The sequence below is a fragment of the Falco biarmicus genome, chromosome 7 (assembly GCF_023638135.1).
Source record: "Falco biarmicus isolate bFalBia1 chromosome 7, bFalBia1.pri, whole genome shotgun sequence".
NCBI lineage: Eukaryota > Metazoa > Chordata > Aves > Falconiformes > Falconidae > Falco > Falco biarmicus.
This window is the reverse complement of record NC_079294.1, coordinates 63,790,253-63,802,612: the sequence shown is the minus strand read 5'-3', so window position 1 is coordinate 63,802,612 and position 12,360 is coordinate 63,790,253.

The window sequence follows — 12,360 nt, the reverse complement described above, 5'->3', positions numbered from 1 at the left end:
TGGGCACTGACAAGCTTGATTTCCTTCTTTGTAAGTATCATCAAACCCAGAAATTCTAATTTCCAGTTTGGCTAATGGGTGTCAGATACAGCCAGAACTGTGCTTTCATGTAAAATTCATAGTATAAATCCTTGAAGCCTTCTGATTAAGATCTGTGTATATCTGTGTACTAATAAGTCAAATTACTTATCTCCCTCATACAGAAATATAAATAATTGTTGACTAAACACAACAGCTCTTAGTAATCAAATGCAAATACTCTCGTCTCAATATGAAAATTATTTCTGACATGAAGTCATGTACAAATTGGGCTCTTCAAAGCTAGCGTATTTCCACTCCAATTCAACATGGAGAGTGAAGTTCGTTTCAACTGTGGCACAGTATACTTGTACTAATTACATGTGCAGTAACTGCTGTTGGGTCTGAACTCATCTTTACTTTGAGGGTTTAGGTCTACATCCACATGGACAAGTTAGATGGTCTCAGAGCTTTAGTTCAGATCCACATTATCACACATTGAAGTACCATCTGCCTAAAAGATTCAGCAAGTTACACTTAAAGAATACCAGGGACACATCTTAGGTGCTGCTCAGCTTTATAAGAAGTACTCAGCTGTTAGTCACAAGGAAGTTAAAACAATTGAAGCACACACATTGCCTTGACACACAGGAGTAAAGTCAAGATTTTGCTTTAAGATGTTCTTGAACAGGTCCTTTACTCCGCATCCCTCTGCACTACAAAACAGCATTGCTAATGAGCATCTTCCAGAACCAGCTGGAGTGCCCAGCCTTACCTTCCACATGGCTCAGCTCTTCAAACTTCTACTGCTTTCAATGAGATTTTTTCCAAGCTTTTCTGATCTTTAAATCATTAGGCATTCATAGGACCTGTTTGTTTCTGTGCATGTTTCTCCTTACCACTGAGATATGAATTGGAAAACAAAATGAGAGAGGATCTATGTTCTAGAGGTTTGAGCAAAAGGCCAGGGAGTCAGTAATGTGGAGGCAGTTACAGAAGGAATTACCAGGTCAAAAATTTAAGGGCTCTCTTGCTACCTTGTTCTGAAGATGCAAAGAATGGCTTAAGCATCTGAAAACAACAAAAAAAATCCTTTTCAGGAGCAGCAAATACCTAAAAGCACCCACAGCCAGAGATGCATCTGTGTAAGCCCTCAACCCTTCATCAAACTAAGTTGCATTCTACTCTGTGTTCTGTCTTTTCTGTACTCCACCGACATCCCAAGCTCTCCCAGAGTGTTGTACTGGGAGTCTGGGTATCTCATTCGGAGCTGTGGATGCAGAGCATTTTGGAATGGTGGAAAGGGACAGTGCATTGTTTTAGTCACTTTGGGGACTTGGACATTCTGCTTACCTGGGCTTCTACCTTCCCATATAGAAGTTGCAAATATCTGACAGACTTTTATGAAGAGTTTCAAGATCTGCAGATGAGAATTACAATACAGGTGCTATGTTGTTATTTCTCATAACTAAAGCAAAGGACCCCAAGTATGTGTTCCTAGGATCTAAACAGAGATGCTAATTACCTTGGACAAACCAGTAAAATTTCTTGGTTTCCACAGTTCCAGTTAACATGATCCAGAGTTTAAAGAAAGAGGTACAAAGAGGAACCAGTAACTAACAAACAGATCAGTAAAACGTTCCTTAAATAGATAAGAAATAAGTAGAACTAAATGGCTTGAGACTGTGAAAGAGCCATGAAAAATATGAGGTGATTAAAAAAAAAGATATTTACAGCCTAGATATAATACCTGCCTGATATATATTTTGTTTCATCATTGGAAAATTCCATAAGGATAGAAATCCAGCACACGTGAAGGAATAGGAACACCCGAGACTGCTGCCAAAAGCTGATGTGAAATAGCTCACACAGACATATTAATAGATAGAAGTTCACATCAAGACAACATCTCTGAATGCATGATCTCACTGGCTATAAAAGTATATTGCAATAGCAAGAGGGAGAGAGAACAGTCAGGAAGGATGACTGCAGATTGCCTCATGAAGATGCTCAGAAATACTAGTAAGACTCACCTAACTCACCAACTGCCCTTGTTTGCTCAAGAGCATTTCCTCAGTAGGCTAGAAAAACATATAACCAGAGGGGAATCAAATCAAGAGAAATCCAATTAGATCTAGAACAAAGACAGACAAATGGCCTGTAAGACAGTGTCCAGCCACAAGACAGTCTGTAACACACAGCATGCAAGATATTTTGCAGTGTAAAAGAGGCAAGTGGACTGTGCGAGGTAGCTGGAGATAGGATCATGAAACCATCAGCAATTGTGTGCAGCTGCAGGATTAGGTAACCATCAGCAGTTGCACATAGCTGCGGGGAGAGGCTCTTTGTTCGTTAAGTTACTTGTGGCACCCATTATCTTTGGGATGAATTTGGCTAGAGGCCCAGAGAATTTAGAAGATGCCCATCTCTGCTTTCATCAGCTAAATGAAGAGGTCCTGTCTATTTTCCAGTGGCTTGTATATAAAACAACTTGTTGTCTTTCATGGACTACTTCCTCTCAAGACTCAGATAGAACCCCAGAGTGTTCCTGGAGAGGAAGGAAGAAATTTAAAAAGCACGCATATAAAATTCCTTAATTATATATGGAAATTTCCAAAATTGTCAAAAAATTCCATGCTATTCCAAAATTTACTTGCTGGGTGCCCGTTCCTTTCCAGCATGCTGCAAGCCTATGAAGCAGCTGAATTAAGGTTGGCTGATGGAAATGCCTGTGAGTACCTGGGTGTCAACAAGACAGAGAACTTGGATTTGAAAAGGAGCTTTGCCTAGGTAGAAATGAATTTATCTTGCAATTTCTCCCTTAAAATATTGTTTCCAGTCATTATTAAATGACAGAAAGGCCAATGGTTAATTCTGTATTGCAAGCCTAGAACATGAATAAATTTTGCTCCCACTTTTTGTTTGCCACCAGCTGAACTTAAAACAATTTGTGACAGAAGCAGCATTGCCGTATCAGCAGCCTAACATGGCTCTGTTAGCACATATGTAACCTTGTTACAGCCTGAATCAATCTCAGCCCAATCAGATATTGCATATTTTACAAGTCAGAGCACCGTGGAATTTTCTCCTACAGAGCCTTAGCAGAGCTAGAGATAGGGCAGGCTAACAGGACTATCATGGGATTACTTTCAAAGCAATAACGCTAAAAGCTTGAGGGACTACCTCACACCCAAAACCCAGTGTGTACACCATGAACTCCCTCCCTCAACTCCACTTTAACCTAACCTCACAAACCAACTCTCACTCCTGTTCTTCTCAAGCCCAGATAACCATAGAGCCTGGTGCCACACATTCTCTCCCCACATCAACTCTGCACCGTTGCAGGGTTTTGTCAGGGAGGTTTTTCCCATCACTATTAATACATTTACTGTTGCTGTGTTTTGGTGGGTTTGGTTTTGGGGTTTTTTATTGTTTAGTTTTGGCTTTTTTTTTCCTATCTGGAACTTGCCTTAAGTGCCAGCTCAGTTACTGCCTGAGCGGTCCATCTGAGCATGCAGTTCCCAAAGCCAACTCCCCTTTTGCGGGTCACTCAGCCAAGACTTGGCTATAAGACACCCAAATCCCTGCACAGCTGGATTATTCTTCCCTTTTCTGCTCCTCTCTCAAAGCATTTCTCAGATGAGAAGAGAAGCTTATCCAGGAGATCTTTCCATGAGGTCTCTCCACCCAGCTCTTCCCTCCAGCTAGGGCATACTGCAGTCTGGTGCCAAATTCAGCAAGATGCAGCATGTCAAAAAGCACTGTTTATTTTCTAGGGAAATAACTGCAACCTGCCTTTTCACTTCCACCCTGAAGGGTGCAGATATCCCGAGCACACATTCATGATTGTCTTTCCAATTACACTGAGCTCTGTTGAAGGAGCCCACAAGTGGGTTCTGGGAATGGATGTACATAAGAAGAGCTGGGATCAACTTGCAATATCTGCAGGCCCCTGAGAAACTGATTTTTGTACCAATCTCTTTAGGAAATAACTATCTAGCATTCACCCATGGCTACCCTCAATAGACAGATGGCCCACCCGAAGAGCTGCAGAACATTTACTCCATGAACGTTTATACCATAAAGCCTTCACTGTTTATTGTAGAGGTTAATGAAGCTGTGAAGAGAACATGGTCTTGCTGAGATGATCGCTTCTGGGCAGTACAAAGCACTAGCTATTCTTAATCCAAATGAATGGCATGATAGATAGACCAATTAAAAGTGTTTCCAAACAAGCTTTGAGACACAGGGCAGCTGTAACGTGACTATTTTTTCTATTCATTCCATTCTACAAGCATTATGTAGTTGCAGTACCTAGCAGTCTCTGAATCCAGCACTCAAAAAGATTTGCAGTGCATTGCTCTTGAGATGCTTTCTTAATATAAAGCTCCTAAAGTAACCCAGCCCAATCACATCGCCCAGGCTCATGCAGAAGCCAAACAATCCCCATCAAAGAAATTCTGCTGCATTTCTTTTTATCTCTTGCCTCAGCAGTTAAAGGTTATTTCTGAATACTGTCTGGGAAAAGCACAGCTATTCAGAAAACTGCTGCTATCCAGTCCCCTTGGTAGTTCAACGTTTCCTTAAACCACCACAAATGTTTTTATCCTGCAGAGAGAGCCCACACGCGTGCATGGATGTGCACAGATACACACACAGTGCTTGGTTAACTCTCCCATAAATATTTTCTCTGCTTTGGTATAACATCATGCAAAGATGCATCATAAAATTTTCTCTGAGAGAGAAGTTTTGTTCTTAAATATGTGGTTCACCTTAGCGTGTCTAGTTGCACAGAGAATGCAAAAAGGGGAGGGGAGCAGATACAATCTCTGTTTGTAACAATCTTGGGTTTATTGTTAAATAAGCAGAGAAAAGCAAAAAGAAATAGAAGTTTCTGCAGTTGGCTGATATTCCTTCCCTCCTAAATCTTCAGTAATCATTCACCAAGCCTGTCAGAGTTCAGGGAGCATCTGGATGACGCTCTGTGTCATATTGTTTAGTTTTAGGTAGCCCTGCAAGGAGCAGGGAGTTGGAACTCAGCGATCTACAGGACTCAAGAGAATAGAGGCCTCTACTAGATGTAAAGAGCTACACCTAAAGCTACATAACTGCCATTATCCCAAAATTACAGACTAAACTCACTAAACAGGTGAAAGCCAGTAGAAGGCAGGAAAGTACATTCTTAACCTTGCAGTGAATTCTGCCTACTACTGGTGGACCATTAAGAATCCATCTTAAATTTAAAATCACAACAAAATGCTCTCATTGTAACAAATTCAGCTCTTCCCCTTGTAAGTCTTGGCTGACCTACGGACTATGCTTTCCTTTCCATCTATTTTATAAGTATGGGCTGGTCCAGATCTTAGTGAGGAAGAAAAAGTAGAACACAGTTCACTACTACTACTTTCAAACAGAAGTTAATTCCTGATGAACATCAACAAATATAAACAGCAAGGAAGCACAAAAAGCAGAACAAACCAACTTCATAATGAGTTTCTGGTCCTGTATTACCAGATCTGAAAATCTTCAGGGAGGACTCAAGCCCAGCGGGAACAGACTTCAAGGAGGGAGAAGCCTGTGCATTGGAACTCGCCTCAGGCTCTGTCACTGTCTTTGAATCCAACAGGAAAAATCTTGGGACTTCTCCACTGATGCAGTTCAGGATGTCATGGAATCTCTCAGTGGAATATGCCTCTATTCATCTCAGCTCCCCTGCTGCGCTACTAGTATATTTATCTTCACTTCTGTCAGTCTTTCAGATGTCAGTTTGCTCAGAATAGAATTGTCACAAACTTCAGAGTTATGATTTCCTTAAAAGATCCTTCCTGCAGCTATGCTTTACTTTAACATTCCTTCAGAGGTGACCTCAAAGGGTGGTGTTTCCCCATAGGCTAGGAGACACTGCTAGAGGAATAAGAGAGCCAGATTCAGACGTTCAGGTCTACTTTTGGCCGCTTTACTTTCTGAGACTATTTTGATTTGATTTTCATGCAGAATTCTGACGATATCCAAAAATGAACCTGCCGGCCTGATGCCATCTTTTGCCGCTGGACAGGTCACTGGTGCCTGGTGTACGTGACGGATACCCAAAAGAAGATGCAGACCTGGAGTAGCAACAAAAATCTCAAGTGAAATAATTACTGTGATCTTCAGGTCTGGCCTTGAGTGAAAATGAAGTCCACAAAATTTGACCTAGAGATGCATTCAGGGCCCAAAACCTTTCAGTTGAACCTTAACAACAACATTTGGTTTGGAGTGACAGAGAGAATGACAGAAAAATCCAGATCATACTTTCTTGTGTGTATTGGCACCAAGTTAGAAAGGAATAAAAAGAAATGCAGTCTCCCCTGTCCATCCCACCCATCAGAGCATATTTCCAAATGCTTACTGTTTCACAGTACAACAGACCTAGCAAGGAAGGTCAAGCTCAGTATGTTGGAGCCTTCAGGTTAATTTTCTTTCACAATTGAAATATTTACCTTGGAAAAGACAGTCCTATCCAGTATTTACTGCATTTTCAGATAAAGTAGCAATGATGTAGCAAAGAGACAGCTTTGGGTATGGATTGCTTTAGCAGCCTGTGTAGGGAGGTTTCTTGCTGCATAAGGGGCACCATCGTTCAGATAACAAGTGGATACTTGTTTCCTTATCAAGAATGTGGAATTTAAACACCTGGTCTCTTCAATTCATGGATTAGCCAATCACACAAACCCAAGTCTGGGATCTAGGCTGAGCATTGCAGTTGCTTTATGCTGTATTTAACCCAATCTCCCTAATCTCATATTCCATTAATAGAATAACCAAGCCCATTACTTGAGGGAGCTCCAGAGACAATAGCTTTTTGGCACTAGGTGTTATCTCAGCAGCTGGAGTATTCCTTCAATGAGAAAACTGAATAAACATATAAAGCAATGCATTGATTTTACATGGCAATTTCTCAAGGAAAAAAAAAAAAAAGAGAGAGAGAAAGAAAACATTTCTGGGCAGCATGTTGTCTTTAGAGGTAGATTTTTCCATTAGCATCTCTTCCCTCCCTTCTTTCTGGCTCTTCTCCTTAGATTTTCTGGTTTTCTTTGCCCAAAGGTATTGGCTTCTTTTCTCTGGCTTGGCCCTGTAGGGGTTTCAAGATTATTTCAAGTTGTTTTCGCACAACCTCCTGGATGATGTTAGGAAAAGGTGCTTTAAAAACATGTTAAAATAATGTTGTTTTTAAATGGAGTTTGGGACTGATGAAAGGCACTGGGTTGACTGAAATATTCTATTTGTTTCCAATAGGAATACATTTTAGGTTGGCCAGTCAAAAGCATGTAGACAGTATTTGTTGACATTCCCATGCAAGTTATGTCATCAGCTTTTCCTTAATATAATCATGCTCCATTTGAACCTTTCCGTTCCTTCCTATTCAACCAGCCATTGACATTGCATCTTGCATTGTGCACGAAGAAGCAATAGTCAAGCAGAACAGGTGGTACCCCAGCTGCCAAGGTGTCCGTGCCTTCCTGCACCAGGGTTGGAAGCTAACTGAAGACAAAGAGCCCAAGCACAGGGCCATTTCTACACATAGACCTACGCTTTGGCCAAACTCATTTGGTGAAGTCTTATTGGAAGAGAAGCTTAATCCACACAGGAGATAAAATACGGGATGAACTTCTGCCCTGCTCTGTCGTGCTCAGAACACAGCTTCCCCCTCATTAGTCTCACAGTTAAGCCACAGTCACCAGATTCACACATAGAGACCCAGAGTAGGAAGCAGTCCATGAAGAGTGCAGATGCAAACACAACATCCCTCCCTAAAGTAATGCCACAATGTCATTAAGATGCTGCCTAAACAATCCTTGGGCTCTCCTAAAAGCAAACGTTTTTCTCTGCTGCTCTCTACCACAGGTTGGGGTTACCTGATTGCTCAGAGCTGGGATGTCACATCAGCTGTGACTTCAGGGCCTTGCTGCGTTTTATAGACAGAAAAGACCCAACGCTCCCTGAAGGCCAAGTCCCCCAAGCAGCCGGGCAGGTTTCCCACATACACACAACACCCGCTGCAGGGCAACGCCTGCTCTCACCCATCAGCTCACCCCTGCAGAGGAGGGGAAAGCACAGAAATCCCCTTCACACCCGCCGGCTTTGCAAGGGTGTGTTGGTTCCTGACTCGCCTCCTCCCCTGTCAAATTATATAAACTGTGACTGTTTATTCAGCGTGTTTGACAAACTGCATTGTGCCCTTATTGTGAATTGTTTGCTAATTTCTGGGAAGAGGCTGCACTTCCACGACACTGGGATTTATGTAAAGGGGACAGGGATATACAGCCTTTGGTCATTCACTTCTCAACAGGGAAGCTCATTAATTTAATTACAAAAGTTTGCACTGCGCTAAAAGCTCTGCGTTTCTCCATATTACAACTTCAAACTTTTAAAAAGATTACTATCAACATTGCAATTGAAACATTATTTCTGCTCTTAGGAGAGGAAAAATCTGCCTCAACACAATAAACTACTGATTGTCTTGAAAGCTTGAGTTGAAAGATATAGCACTGCTAGCCCCCGGGTAAAACCTAGAGACTTGATAGTCTCTGAATTTCACATGCCACGTACTGGGGGAAAAAAAAATACTTTTTGAAATAGAACTGGTCATTTTTTAGGAAAACAATTTACAAAGGTATTGCCACAGAAGGTAACATTCAAGCCATGTGCTGAAATACTGGCTTCTTGATGCTTCCTGAAGTCTTTTCCCACTCCTGATCCCAACTCCGCCAGGTTCTAGTACTCAGAAGAGGAAACAAACTTCCTCATTAGTGGGAAGCCATTGCCATGCCTAGCTCTAAAACTGAGCCTACATATCGAAGTGGTAAAAACAGGTTCTGAATCTATATGAGAACATTCAGAATTCGAACTTTAAAATGTGATTCAAGGAAGGAACAAAAAATATATCCAGTTCCAGTAAACTCAGGAAAGATACCCTTGCTCCCAGAAAATTCCTTTACATTGTTTCAACAACTTTAAGAAGTCAGCAAAGATTTTAATAATGCAGATTTTAAAAATATCTTCCAGATTGAAACTCCTTGGGTCAGTTGTAACAGAATTATTTTTTGTTTCTCTGCTGAACTGAAAAACACCTAGAGTTTCAGAAACTCAGAATATGAATCGAACCCTCCAGCAGACACCATAAGGACTGGTGTTATTTTTGCAGTGTCGACTCCTGCGTACATCCGTCCCCATCACTGCCATATCTGAGGTGCAGAACTGAACTCCATGGCTCCACTCAGCTCCTCTTCGCTGTCCATGAAGTGCACAGTCTCATGCTGTCCACCAAGTCTCAGCCAGCTAAGGAGTCCTTTCGGGCTCAAAGGCAGCTATGTTGCCAGAATCTCACAGGATACTTAGCAAGAAAACATATTCCAGATAATCAGTGCATCTGACAAACAGGAAAAGGGTCACGGCTCCGAGAAATGGGTTCCCAGTGAATTCCCTTCACACGCACAACCCTGTCCTTCCTAAACGAACAGCTGTGAGCCAGCTGAAATATAAGAACCTCTCTCCTCCAGACTATGCTCTCTATTCAGGGTTTAAGACAATTACACAGTTATTTAGTGTAAGAAAAGTCAGTCAAGGGGGAGAGACAAATGGTTTTATTTCTCACCCAGCTATATAACAGATTACTTGGAGCACTAACTCATGTGTCTTTCCACTATTTTACTTTCATTATAGGTTGGAAATGGGAAGTCATTTTTCACAAGACTGATCTTTAACTGGTTAGAAATTAAACTCCTCAAACTGGTGCATCCTGCGAAATGGAACATCCATTATCTGGAGCCCATGGCTTTAGTTGCACCTTATTTATCATTGTAGCAGGTCCTTCCCCAAACCTAACCTCACTCATCAAGCTCCCAAGCTAGAGTCAAGACACAAAGACAAGCAAAAGGCATGTGATACTGAGACAGAAATGTCCAAAACCAAAACCTAATTATAAAAAAAAAAGGCAGTAGGGTATCAAAACCTAGCAGTTGTGCTTAAGAGAAATGGGACCATATCTCGCAGCAGCCTCATCCTCCCTACCTGAGTGGGCAAGTCTCTTTCATCATTCCCAGCCTCTCCTCCTCACTACATCCTCTGCTCAATTGCTGCTGCCAAGCTCCTGTCTAAAGTAGTAAACCACATGCAGGCATCCCGTGTGGCTGGTCACAAGCAGATCAAAGCAATTGCCACTTCAATAACCAGTCTCCTGCTCCAGCCTGATGTTACATTTCAGCGTGTGGACCGTCCTCACTGCTGGTGAAGGTCCCAGACCCTCAGAGGACCCAAGCTGGAGCAGGTCTTGCAGGTCATGCAGTGCTAAGGGCAGAATTAGCTTAAAAGCACAGCTTAGTAGATCTTCCCCCATTCTCCCCCTGAGGCTGCTTGCAAGAGGCAGGACACTATTATATTTTTACTCGCAATGTGTGAGGAGCATATTGCTTTGTCTTAAAAAGTTATCTTTATTGTTTTTTACTTCTTGTTACAGCATGCAACTGAGCTCTGCTGCACCCTCTCAGATCTTAAAAGCTTGAGGTGGCTGCAATGGGTGTTTCACTATGACCTCATGGGTAACACATGCTACATAATATTATGCAGATCTCTGCACTCTGCTCCTGGTCAAAACAGAAAATCACGTTCTCAGGGAAAACACATACATTCTATATAAGCAACATTGCCATGCAAGGATACTGCCACTGTCCTCCTAGGTAAGTTGCTCTAATAGCAAACCTCCACAGCAAACTGCTCTCCAAAAATAGTAAAAAATTGCAAAAATAATAGTAATTTTTAATTTATTAATAATTTTTTAATAATTTTTAAACCCTGTTTTCAGCTGCTACATGTTAATGTTTTGGGGCTTTTTCCCACTTGTGAGATTACAGTCAGTCTTTTACTATGTTTTCAAACAGATACCTATGGATTATTGATTTGTTTCAAAAAGTTAATATTAATGATAATCTCAAATTCCTCATTATGAGATGAACTTTTAAGATTCATTCCTGTCACCTCCCTTTCCATTGTTACCCCTACAACTTTCTTTAAAGAGGAGGAAAACACCCCGTCTACATGTTCCAGAGGCAAAAAATTATTTCCAATACCTTTCTGCTTACACGTGATGCAAGCACATCTACGCTCTTACCCACCACATCAAAGACTTCTCTTTTTTTCCAGTCTCAGCTGAATACCCTGAGAGCATCCAGTGGTCCAGGGCTGCTTCACTCCCTGTTTAGCAAGTGTTACAGTAACTGCCATTTACTATTTATGAGACCAAAGCTCCAAATTAATTGCTTTGAAACACTATCATTGTGATCACCAAGAGCCTCTAGAAGTAATTACATGGATTTTATGACCAAATACAAGAAGAAAAAAAAAAAAAGGTCAAACCTTTTGCACTAACAGTTTTGATTGTTTCTTTTTTCATAGCCAAAAGTATTTCTAAGAGATACAGGCTGAATTATCGTGACCTTTCTTCCTCCCAACTTTTTAATTAGTGGAATTGCACAGCTACACCTTAAAATACTTTCATCCTGAGAACATGGTGATTGACTTTGAATTTCCTGAATGTAATAGCTGTATTTACTACATAAATTGCAGGGATGTGTACTTCTGAACTACACTTGCATTCTTCTGAACATCACACATCAGACCACTTTAGAAACGTGTTATTTAAGATTCACAGTATGTCAGCAAGCACAATCAGATGTTAGAGGTTGAAAACCTACTCTGCTGCAATTGTTTCAATTGCTCTTTTCATCCTCTATTTTACATCAGCAAAACCTGGAAATAACAGAACAATGAAGACTCAGGAGCAGAGTGCAGGACTGAGAACAAACAAACAAAAAAAAAATCAAGGTGATAAAACCCACGATAGTTATTGCCAGGAAAAGCTATCTTAGAATAACAAGGGGAAATGTTTTTGCAGGCCAAAGGCTAATTTCTGAGATCAAATCTCAACTCAAATAAATTCACTGGTTTATACAAAGGTTCACAGCTTACACACCTGCACACACCATGACAGCTTCCCTTTCAAAAGGTACCTCAAATATGAGTCAAACATACCATTCAGTAAAACAAGAGCCAAGTCTTGGCCCTGATCTATCATGATCTTTCTTTAAAAACCTTTTCAACATGTTAGTGCTGTTCACCGTTTTAGCTGTGCCTAGTAGAGAGAAGTAAATGCCCCAAGCATGGAGACGAATACAGCCAAATTTCCTCAGCGTTTCTATTTTTTCACTCCGTCACCTCTTGACCATTAAACTTTGTGTATACACACGACATGAATAGAACCCAGAGGTGGAAAGGGAAAATTTTATTCAACCTAAGTTGCTTACTCCT